Source organism: Dermacentor silvarum, unplaced genomic scaffold, assembly GCF_013339745.2.
Source record: "Dermacentor silvarum isolate Dsil-2018 unplaced genomic scaffold, BIME_Dsil_1.4 Seq483, whole genome shotgun sequence".
Taxonomy (NCBI): domain Eukaryota; kingdom Metazoa; phylum Arthropoda; class Arachnida; order Ixodida; family Ixodidae; genus Dermacentor; species Dermacentor silvarum.
In genome coordinates, this window is record NW_023606306.1 from 103700 (window position 1) to 115050 (window position 11351).

The 11351-nt window shown below is 45.5% G+C and overlaps 1 long non-coding RNA gene across 1 annotated transcript in view; it reads right to left on the reverse strand.

Moving 5' to 3' along the window:
- LOC125941861 (uncharacterized) overlaps positions 1 to 7190 on the reverse strand; it is a 29498-nt gene extending 22308 nt beyond the window's left edge. Inside the window, exon 1 of the long non-coding RNA XR_007464652.1 lies at positions 7098 to 7190. This is a non-coding gene — a long non-coding RNA (uncharacterized LOC125941861). The remainder of the gene's footprint in view (positions 1 to 7097) is intronic.
- Positions 7191 to 11351: the final 4161 nt, after the last annotated feature.

Sequence of the window (11351 nt, forward strand, 5' to 3'; positions counted from 1 at the left end):
CTGACTTTTGCTATATGCAGTGGCGTTGCCACACTTTCTGTAGAACTGTTATGTTCTATGAACTCGTTCTGTCCACCTAATCGCTATATTACACCTTGATTTTGCAAGGAACCTACATTTTCGAGTTCATTTGGGCACTTTAACGCTCCATCCCGTTTAAATTGTTGCAGACTTCGAGCTTTGCGCAACCGTGTTGCCAAACGTTTATGCCCCCATTGTCATACAATATGAACCCGTTTCATTCCACGGAATTACTGTGCTACACTAGATTTCGCCAAGGAACATATTTTCAAATTTCGTTTTCACATTTTAACAATATAGCTCCTTTCATAAAGATATATGTTTCATGCAGCTATATGAAACATACAGCTATATGTTTCAGATATATGTTGCATATAACTGAGAATCAGGTTGACTGACTTTCAGATATATGCAACAGCATTGATACACTTTCTTTTGAAATGTTATATTCTATGAACTTGTTTTGGTCCACCTAATTACTACAACTCCCACGCATTATGCCGAGGAACATGTATTTTCACCTTTCGTTTTGACACGTTAACGCACCATCCACTTTTAATTGTTGTCTGGCTTAGAGCTGCAGGCAACACCGTTGCTACACTTTTCTGGATAAGTGTCGTACTCTATGAACTCAGTTCTATCAACAAATTATACTATGCCTAGATCTTACCAAAGAACATGTATTCTCAAATTTTATTCTCGCACTTTAACGCGCTATCCAGTTTTTATTGTTGACAGACGTTCAGATATAAGCAACAGTGTTGCCACATTTTACTGTCCAAATGTCATACTCAATGAACCCGTTTGGGTCCCCCTAATCACTATATTACACCTACATTTTCCCGAGAAACATGTATTTTCAAATTTATGGAGTCACTTTAACGCCCAGTGCAGTTTTTCTTGTTGACATGCTTTCATGTATACGCAACAACGTAACTACACCTTTCTGCCAAACTGTCATATTCTATGAACCTGTTTCTGTTCAACTAATTACCATATTACACCGTGATTTGGGGGGAACACAGTGAGCCGCAGTGTACGTAACTCGGCCGCTCCATCATTCCTTGCACGAGTGCAAGATGAGCGACTCAAAATAGTGCGTGCGTATTATCTGACTAGTCCCACTAGGCAGTCATTTTACTCCGAATCTGCTGTATTGTAAACCTTGTGAAGGAGAAAAAATTGCCCGTGAGCTTAAGTCGAAAACAAATTTATAGGCGCTTGCCAAATTAAAAAGATATATATATATATAGATATATATATATATAAGCACATAAAATAGGGCTGCAACATTGCCCCAGCGTACATTCGTTTTTCTTATTTGTACTGCATAGAGGTAAAATAACCTTGTCTAAAGGAAAATTCCCCATATCGCCCATGTATTGAAATCGGGAACCACAAGGCCGCCGCCATGTTGATACTCTGTGCAGGCGCGGAGGGGCAGACGACAAGATGCGATTCAGACGAGGTGCGCAATCAACGCTCTCCCAAGGCTCCGTCGGTATGGTAGCGTCATCTAGTTAAGGCGCCTGCAAACTCTGCCTTTCGGACACCGTAAGTTTTACATCAAAATTTTCTAAATAGCCATCCGATCTTTCTGAAAAATATACGGAAATTACTTCTAACGTTGGCCGTGCCTACGTGATACGTGCAAGTGCTTGCTTTTGCATATTTTGAATATTTTTAGTGTTACAAAAATAGTTGCAGCAACATGGTTCCGCCTATGGGGTTCCCATTTTTTCGCCCAGCTTTTCCTCTATATACATATAGAGTCAGTATACTAACTCTATGTTGTATTGGGTAGCCTAATAACGGGTCATGCAAGCGCCGGCTTTAATGGCTGTCTCCATTCTCTGAGGCGACACCCATAGAGCGAATCGATGAAGGCGGTGTCATGCTGAAGGCGCTTCCACTCTTCTGTTGCTTGCCACATTTGATCGCGGCTGCTGTGAATGGCGTCCACGCGTCACTCATGTGTTGCCTCTCGCGATCTCCCGATTAGCGAGGCAGCCGCGCCACACTTCGCTCCGTTTGCAATGTGCCGCACGAAACAGATTATCCGGGCCAGCTACGCTACTCACAGCGTTCTCTTCCTAATATAAACCGTGTACCTAAATAACCATAGTATAAAATATTCACACGCGAAATGAAGACACGCGTAGAGCTGCAGTCACATTTCGCATTAGGGAGTATCCAAACCTTCAGCGAATTTCTTTATGTTGTTTCGGTCTCTTGGGCTCTAGGCGCATATTTGCGTTCCTGCTGCACTTCGACACGGCACGCCGGCGCTATTTGACCCCGGCAAGGCGATAAATTTTGTTTGACCGTCTGCACTGCATTTCAAGCAATTTAGGCTTAAGGCACGGTACCGAGCGTTGGGACGAAGTTAGCGAAAAACAGCTCGGCCGTTGTCGCGTGTTAGTTTGGCAGGTACTGAATCTTACTGGTACATGTTTGCGGCGCTTTCTATGGGCCCAGCATTATTATAACTTATTTAAGTAGTTTTTGGACATGCTCGCCGCCCCGGGCGTTGTGCCGCGTGTTAGCGAAAGACGGCTCGCCTTTGTAGTGCGGTTAGGCGTCTACTGAATCTTACTGGAACATGTTTGTGACGCTTTCTATGGACCTAAACCTAATTGAAATTTTGTCAGTACTTGTAGGGGTACTTTTTTGGTATGCGTACCGGACCGCACAGGGTCTTGTGACGCAGTCAGCGAAAAACACCTCGGCAGCTGTGGTGCAGTTCGGTGTGTACTGAATTTCCCTGGGACATGTTTGCGACGCTTTATATGGGCCCCAACAATATTGTAACTAATTTCGGTACTTTTTGGGCATGCTAGCCGCGCAGTACATTGTGACGCAGTTAACAAAATACATGTCGGAGTGAAAAACAGGTAGGCCGCTGTAGCACAGTTAGCTTAAGGTTTATCAGTTCAGCCTTGACATGAATTTTACAGGGCCAAGTTCGTGCGTCTTTTATGCCCCCCCCCCCAACACACACACAACATGTACCTTCTTTCAGTACTCACGCTTGTTGGAAATACGACGAGCGTTTGCCAAGAGTGATAATACGGGAGTTTTGCTTGCGCCATCAGAACGCGCATAAGGTGGCGGCGAGGAGCACAAAAACCAGAAACTTTTAATTTGAAAATTCCCTCTTCGGAACCACTGAAAAGAGGCTCAGCATCCATGTATTTGTCTTGAGTGCAAGCAGAAGGCATTCTGCGAGCATCTAGCACGGTATGACTGGGAGCTTGTGCTGTGGCCACCTCTGTGTACGTGCGCATCATCGTGTCGGCTGACACCAAGTTGTCTCGAAAACGTGCAGTCACCCGTGTATTTGTCATCTTAAGGAGTATAAAATACGGCCCAGAATTGGGGACTGCTTGTAAATCAGTGTCTTCGTCCTATGTCATGCATTATATTTTTGGGAATGGTCACGTGTTCTCTATGCCATGTTTCTAAGAGCGAGTTGCCTTTCTTCGTGATGTCGCCCTTTCACCACTTTCGCACGTTTCGCCTCTACGCGCAGTTTTCCTATAATGTCTAAAATACCAAATAACGCATGCTTGTAATTTACTTTTTTCCGCTGATGCCATCCGGTTGAGCTTCGTACGGAAACTCCTGCTGCTTACCTGGTGTCACAACATTTTATGAACACACAAGAAGCGTGCAACGAGCATTTACATAGATCCAAATAAACATTTCCTCATTTCACGGGGCGTCTTGTGTCTACTTTATGAAATTGCACGTTGCACAGAGGAGAGATTCGATGGAGGCTCGTAAACATAGCTGGCAACCATGTTTATTTTAAGGAACAAGAACAAACAATACCGCACCAAGACAGCGCGCGGTTGAGCAGTAGAAGCAAAAGCAAATACCGCACCCATCAGCGCAGCCTGCCTAACCCGCACCAGCTATCGTTGAAAACGCGCGTGCCCAAAACCAAAACCAGAAGTGTGGTTCGGGTTCTGACGTCAGCCGTTTGGTGCGCTACAGTCAATGGGCCGCTGGGCTGTATGGGAATTCCTGCTCTTGTTGAATGTCTTTATGGTGCCACTGACAACTCGTCGCGTCGATTGATATAAAAGAATCGGTTTAAAATACGATCTAAAGTCTAAAAGTTCCGTGAAACGGTTGCCCGAAGAACAAAAATAAAAAAGCATGATAGGAAAAACAGTGACTCGCTGTAAGTCACTGTGACACATAACCGTCTTATCGGCTGTCGGTGGCCATTATAATGCCGTGAGCTGTCATTTTCGACAAATGCAGGCGTGGTGTGAGTGCCAACAGTTAGCGGAAGAGGACCCCCCTTTCCCCTCTGTTTTCGAGAGCGCCATCCGCGTAGCGCTCTAACTCGGTTTCGAGGCTAATTGCCACGTGTTCGCGTGTTTTCCGCTCATAGTGCTCGTGATAGTACGTCTGGCTACCTGCCAATACTAGAGTGTTTTAGCTGAGCGCTTGCTGTCCGCTCCGCTCAGACCGGCATATGCTAGCGAATGCCACACAACCGCTTTGCGGGAACACAATTGCGCTTGCGCACAACGCTCACATCGGCAGCGGAACGAAGACCGCATCCCTCGCTCCGCTACAAAGCCGACTGAGCGGAGCGTGACAGCGTGTCTACTTGGTCTCTTCGTCGTTTTGCAGCTGAGTTGATTGCGCGTCGCTTGCGTCTCGGCAAGGCACGCTTATCAAATGCGAAATCTACGCAGTTCCCTGCAGTATCTCGGAGCGTGAAATCTGAGCGAGCGGAGCGGAAGCGGCGCTCTGCTTAAACTGTCTACTATCGCTGTTCTCGATTAGCCATGACCCTACTATACAGGGTTTCATTTTTAGGTTTTACGGAATTCTTATAAATTGCCTGATGCAAATAGCATAATTCATATCATTGAACTGGGTTATCGATGAGACGGACATTAGTAGCAGGAGAAATCGAAGCACATATTCAACTTACTAAAAAAATTCCCTAATAACTTCTTAGTTAAATACTTTGACACATATTGCAATTTACGAATTGTAGCCGGTGAGCTTGTCAGGCGTACCCACTTAGAATGAATTTCCAGAATGACACCAGTTTGGAGACATGCGCCATGAAACTCGCCGTCAAAAGGCACTTACTTTATACCAAAACGGTGTTTTATACATTGAAGCTCAAAACTGGAAAGCCCATGTATTTCATCCCACACGTTGGGAAATAGTATCTCAAAACTGGTGTCATCCTGGAAATTTATTTCAAGTGGATGCGTGTTGCAAGCTCACCGGCTACAATTCGTAATTGCAATATGTGTCATAAAGTAAATAACTAAGAAGTTCATTATTAAATTTTGTGATTTTGAATGTGTGTTCCCATTTGTCGTGCTGCTAATGTCCGCCTTTTCGAATATCCCAGCCCAAGGATAAGAATCATGCTACCTGCCACGGGCGTTTTTTTTTTAAATTCTGTAAAGCCTAATTTTAAACACCCGGTATAGGTTCTCAACGACTGGACTTTTGCAGGCTTGCGAGAACTCGATTAAGGGCATACAGTAGTTTCAATGCACATAAAGTTGTCAATGTCTGCAGCTTGTCCAGTAGCACGCGAAGAGTGCACGCACCAGTAGCACCACCATTAGTAGTAGCAATAGCACCAGTAGCACACACCATTCAGCTAAGCATTGACAGATTTGCTGATCTTATTTGTTATTTTGTGAGGAGCAGATAAGCTGTCTAATACTGGCGAAGCGCGTTGTCATTCAGTTGGTAAATGAAGCCTCGAGAGTTCAAGCCAAGCGTCAGCTGTCGTTCTGTTCACATCTCTTTGTCCTAAGGCTCGACTGCTCATAGCCTGGGCGGCAGAGAGGTTGTGCTGTTGTTCGTGGCTCGCGTTGTGTAGACGCTTTGGACGTTCGTGAAGGGATTTCGAGACGGGGTTATCGTGGCTTAACAGATGCTTCTTGGTGTATTATGAATAGCATTTTGACGAGAACGCAAGAAGACACACAGACACGGCGCAGACACAGCGCTAACCCCACAGACAAGGCGCTAACTTGGCGTACAATGGAGAGAAGTTCCGGCTTGGTCCGTGGTGTTTCCGTAGCAAATTTTTATCCAGGTTCCAAACATATCGTACGCCATCCGGAAAGCTTATACCTTCAGGAACGTGAAGACTTCCGGTCACTGTTTGGCGGTCTGAACGACTAGGCGCAAATACTTGCGGACTTGAAAATTGCACACTGATGGCTCGAAGGCGTGTTAAAATTGTGCATTCAGGTAAGCTCTGTAATGTCGACCATGTTGCTGCCACTCTTCTCGTAGAATTTTGAGAACTCTTCTGCCATGTCCAATTGAAGGAATGAATCCCACAAAGCATCCTGAGATCTTCCGGTAGAATTTACGTGCGTAAACAGAAGCTAATTAAACGTGCTCTGCATGCTGCTGTGGCGATGAGGCATCGGTGCCACATGGATCCGGAGTATACGTGTAGGAAAGGTCACGTTGAACAAGAAATGAAACGCAGTCGATCAGATAACTGAGCATCTTTGGCAACTTCATCTGCGCTAGTTACGACCTCATACATATAAAACCCGCCAAACTGTGACCGGAAGTCTTCACGTTCCTGAAGACTTCAGCCTTCCGGATGGCGTACGACATAGCTTGTAACTTGGACCAAAATTCGCCACGGAAACTACGAGGACAAAGCCAGAACTCCTCTCCATTGTACGCTAAGTTAGCGTCGTGTCTGTCTTTCGTGTGCCTTCTTCAGCCCTCGTCTATATGCGCTACAATCATACTGCATAATTCCATACCAACCAGCCCGCATTGAAACACTAGTTAACAGATGTGGCCGCTTTTCTAACACAGAAATGGTTTCTCACCATTTTCATTCATATTGTCATTTCCATTCGATTCAAAAGGCGGTCATTCGAAGATTCATCGCAAGGTCCGCCTAAATTTTGGTAACTTCAGCACAGTGGCCTGGTAGTGTTTATTGCTGTGCAGCCTAGCGCATCGAGAACAGGTGGGGTAAACCTGATATACTGGTGGGAGAGTAGTAGTAATTATAAGCAGCAATCGAAATTAAAAGAAATACTTACGTTATTATTGGCGGATACATTCGCATCGTCTCAGAAATTACTTGGTTTGTGTATGGAAGTTCTTTAAGAGTGTACACAGACAAGTGGTCTCCCAAAGAAATAAAGAAAACAGTTCAATAACAGAGAAGAATAATTTTGAAAGTAAATGGCCACAACACCAGAGCTAAACGGGCATTATGTGAAGCAGTGCATATATTTCCCTCATTAAGAAATATAGATCCAGATATATCCACCAGGCCTTAATTTTAATAAACCACGATATCACTGCATCACACTAAACATCGTCTAAGCAACCAACCTACCGTACATGCAAGACCTGCGACAAATTATCTAAAAGCGACCCACAAAAAAGCAACCTTGGATCAAGGAAGGTAAATTGTCCCCTCGCCATGAGTTGGCGCATATAAATAAAGCTTTCTTTTTTTCCCGCGAGATTTGGAGCAGCCTACTGTTACTGACAATTTCGTAAGGGAAGGCTGCAATAGGATGTCAGCGTCAAGGAAAGACAGAGGCGTAGACATGCATATTAGGCGAGGTATGAAGTGGCAAAGGGTAAAAGAGGCACGTAAGGAGCATTCATGGATTATCGGCACATGTGAAGGCAAGAAGACGTGGCTTGAAGTTGCTTACCTATGGACTGGTAGTAATAGCTAAGAAATAAAATAAGGATTTAATTGATTGCATTAGAAGCGATATAATGAGTTAAAGAAATCGCTCCAGGTCGCTTTAGTAGGCTATGAATGCGCACTTGGAGGATTTATATATATGGATCAAAACCGTTTCTAGTGCTGGATCTGAGCGATCAACAGAACCTTATAGCATTTAACAGAGAGAATAAGTGTCATGGACAGGTAACATGGCAATGCTGTAGTAGGCAGTCATGTATCACTTGCACCTTAGTGTCAAAAACGCTCTACGAACCACTAAACCAAATGATATTAGACGAACATGGAAAAAATAGCCTAGGACAATCCTAAACCTTGAAATTTGGGAGACATACTACCGCAAAGCTTGACCGATTAGTATCAGAATTTCTAAATTTGCGTGAAAAGTAAATAACAGATAGTAAAAAACAATAAAAATTGAGGCGTTTCCTGCAAATCTGGAAGTATACGCAATTCACGACTTTATGGAGCTGGAGCTGAGACGGACAGGGCCAAAAAATTGTTGCATTGGAAAGAGGAAACCACGTAAGTGGTCGAACAAGGAAATAAAGCAAGCTATAGAAGAGCGTAAAGAGGCATCTAGGGCTCATCAAGAAGCCAAAATGTAGAGATTACACCAAGAAGAGGTGCTCCTTAGATGGAACAAATACCGGGAAAAGAAAAGGGAGGCCAGTGATGTCGTGCAAGTGAAAATTAAATGCACAAGTGAACTTTCGGTCCATACCATTCACAAAAGAGACAAAGGCGCACCCAATAGAATGCGGAACCATGCAAGAGCACTCCGAGCTCCCAGTAAAAATTAGCGAAATGCTACAAGGGATGAAGACGGTAACATCTTCGAAGGAGACGATCCGCTGCGGTATATCAGATGCGTCTTTAGGTATAACTTCGGCACGAAAGAAAGCGTAGTTCAGAGCAAACAGATCTAGCAAAACCAGAGAGCCCAGCTGAGATATGAACATTTAGCATAGAAAACTTTTGATGGAAAAAAGCAGAAGAAAATGACCCTAATAACACGTCCCCAGGACCCGATGAAATCCCAATACAGTTAATCAAAAGCTCGGTCCAAAGAGCAAGGCACTGCTGACTAATGCCAAAGAGCAAATGATTGCAACGAAGAAAATTCCGGTTGGATGGCGTGAAAGCAAGATGAAGAGAGAGAGAGAGAGAGTCATAGGGGAAAGGCAGGGAGGTTAACCAGGCTGAGCCCGGTAGGCTACCCTGCACTGGGGAAGGGGGAGAAGGGATTGAAAGAGGAGAAGGAAGAGAGAAGTTCACAGTTCACACCTTGCACATGTACAGTCAAGCGTTCATAGCTGATTTTCATCACAGGCGGTCATACAGGCTTGTGCACTTCAAAAAACGCAGCAGCGCCTTTGTAGCCCTGTACATAGAAGACGCACGAGGCCACGGGCCCAAGATCTTCTCCTCCGTAAAAGGCCTGTCGTCTAAGTGCCCCAAAGCAGTCCGAAGGGCAATCCTCTCTTCTTCGTATCTAGGACAGTCACATAAGATATGTCTGGTGGTTTCCTCAATACCACATGTGCTGCAGTTGGCACTGTCCGCCATTCCAATTAGGAATGAATAGGAGTTTGTAAAAGAAACTCCTAATCGCAGGCGGCACAGTAAGGTTTCATCATGTCGTTTAAAACCGGGTAAAAGTTGCAATTGCATCTGTGGGTCCATGGCATATAAGCGCCGGTTAGTAAACTCTGGTGTATTCCATTTTCTTAGAGTTATAGAATGGGCAAGACTGCTGAGGTGCCGCGCTGCATCCGTTCTTGACAAAGGTATTGGTATTCTTTCATATTGGGCATGTGCTTCACGGGCAGCTTTGTCGGCACATTCATTGCCAGTGATGTTGCAGTGCCCTGGTAGCCACTGAAATACAATGTCGTGGCCTCTGACCACCGCTTGATGGTAGCGTAATCGTATCTCTGCTACCAATTGTTCATGTGGGCTGCGGCGCAGAGCTGATAAAAGTGACTGTAGGGCTGCCTTCGAATCACAGAATATAGCCCAATTATTTGGTGATTTTCGTGCACATAAAGCACAGCGCTACGGAGGGCGGCAAGTTCAGACCCTGTCGATGTTGTGACGTGGCTGATCTTGAAATTCTTGCAGAATGATGCCGACGGAATAACTACTGCACCAGTAGAGCTGGTCAGAGTCGAAGATCCATCTGTATAAATGTGAATACGATCAGAGTAGGAATCATGCAGCAGATGTAGAGCAGCTTGATTCAGGGCACAAGTAGGCAAGTCGGACTTCTTTGTAACTCCCGGAATGGAGAGCCGCACTTCTGGCTGCCGGAGACACCATAAAGGACAAGGTGGTCTTGCTGCAGGCGTGAAGTCTGATGGAAGAGAAGATCGATAGGAGGTTACAATGCCTGAAAAGGTTGCATCTGGTCTACTTTCTGGGAGAGAAGCAAGGCGTTGAGACTGTAGTCGGGAAAGGTGTCGAAGATGATTTCGAAGGGTGTCTGTGGCGACATACGTTCTGATGGGATGTTCCCTGGCGATGGCAATTGTTGCAGCTGTTGAAGCGCATCGCGGTAGGCCAAGACAAGTTCTAAGTGCTTGAGCTTGCATGCTCTCAAGCACTCTGAGGTTTGTCCTCCGGGCGCTTGACAACACCGGGGTGCTGTAACGCAAGAAACCCATAAAGAGTGCTTTGTATAATTGCAGCACAGAGTGCACCGATGGTCCCCATGCTTTTCCGGCGATGGCTTTGAAGAGGTGGCTGATCGAGAGGAGTCTTATCCTTAGGTAGGATACATGAGGGCTCCAGGAGAGGTCGCGGTCAACAGTGATCCCTAAAAACCGATGGTTCATTTTGTACAAAATAGGCTGGCCATTAATAGACACAGGATATTCGGCCATCGATTTTCGCGTAAAGGCGACTAATGCGCATTTCTCTGTTGAAACGCCGAGACCTTGTCTCTGAAGATAAGTAGATGTCCTCGTTGCAGCCTTTTGTAACCTTGCGCGAACTTGCGGGCGAGTTACTCCGGAAGCCCAGATGCAGAGTCATCTGCGTAAATTGATAGACTGACAGGCTGTGGCAAGGATTCCGCCAACCCAATCAGAGCCAGGTTGAACAAACTGGGCTTAAAACACCACCTTGTGGAACCCCACGGTTGGTATAGTGGTCGGTAGTTTGACCATCTTCAGTGACTACAAAGAAGCTCCTTTGGGTCAAGTAGCTACGAATCCACCGAAAAGTGCGGCCTCCGATTTCAGCAGCCACGTGTGCGTCAAGAATTGCTTCATGGGAGACATTATCATAAGCACCCCTCACGTCTAAAAATAGCGCTACAGAGATGCGTTTGGATGATTTTTGGTGTTGAATCGACGACACGAGATCAATGACGTTGTCGACCGACGAACGACCACGTCGAAAGCCTGTCATCGCGTCTGGATAAACATTGTAATGTTCAAGAAACCACTCGAGGCGCGTGAGGATCATCCTTCCATCAACTTGCCAACGCAGCTGGCGAGAGCAATAGGCCGATAGGATTTCAGTTCAAGGGGAGACTTTCCTTGCTTTAAGATCGGTACAAGACGGCTGCGCTTCCACTCAGGGG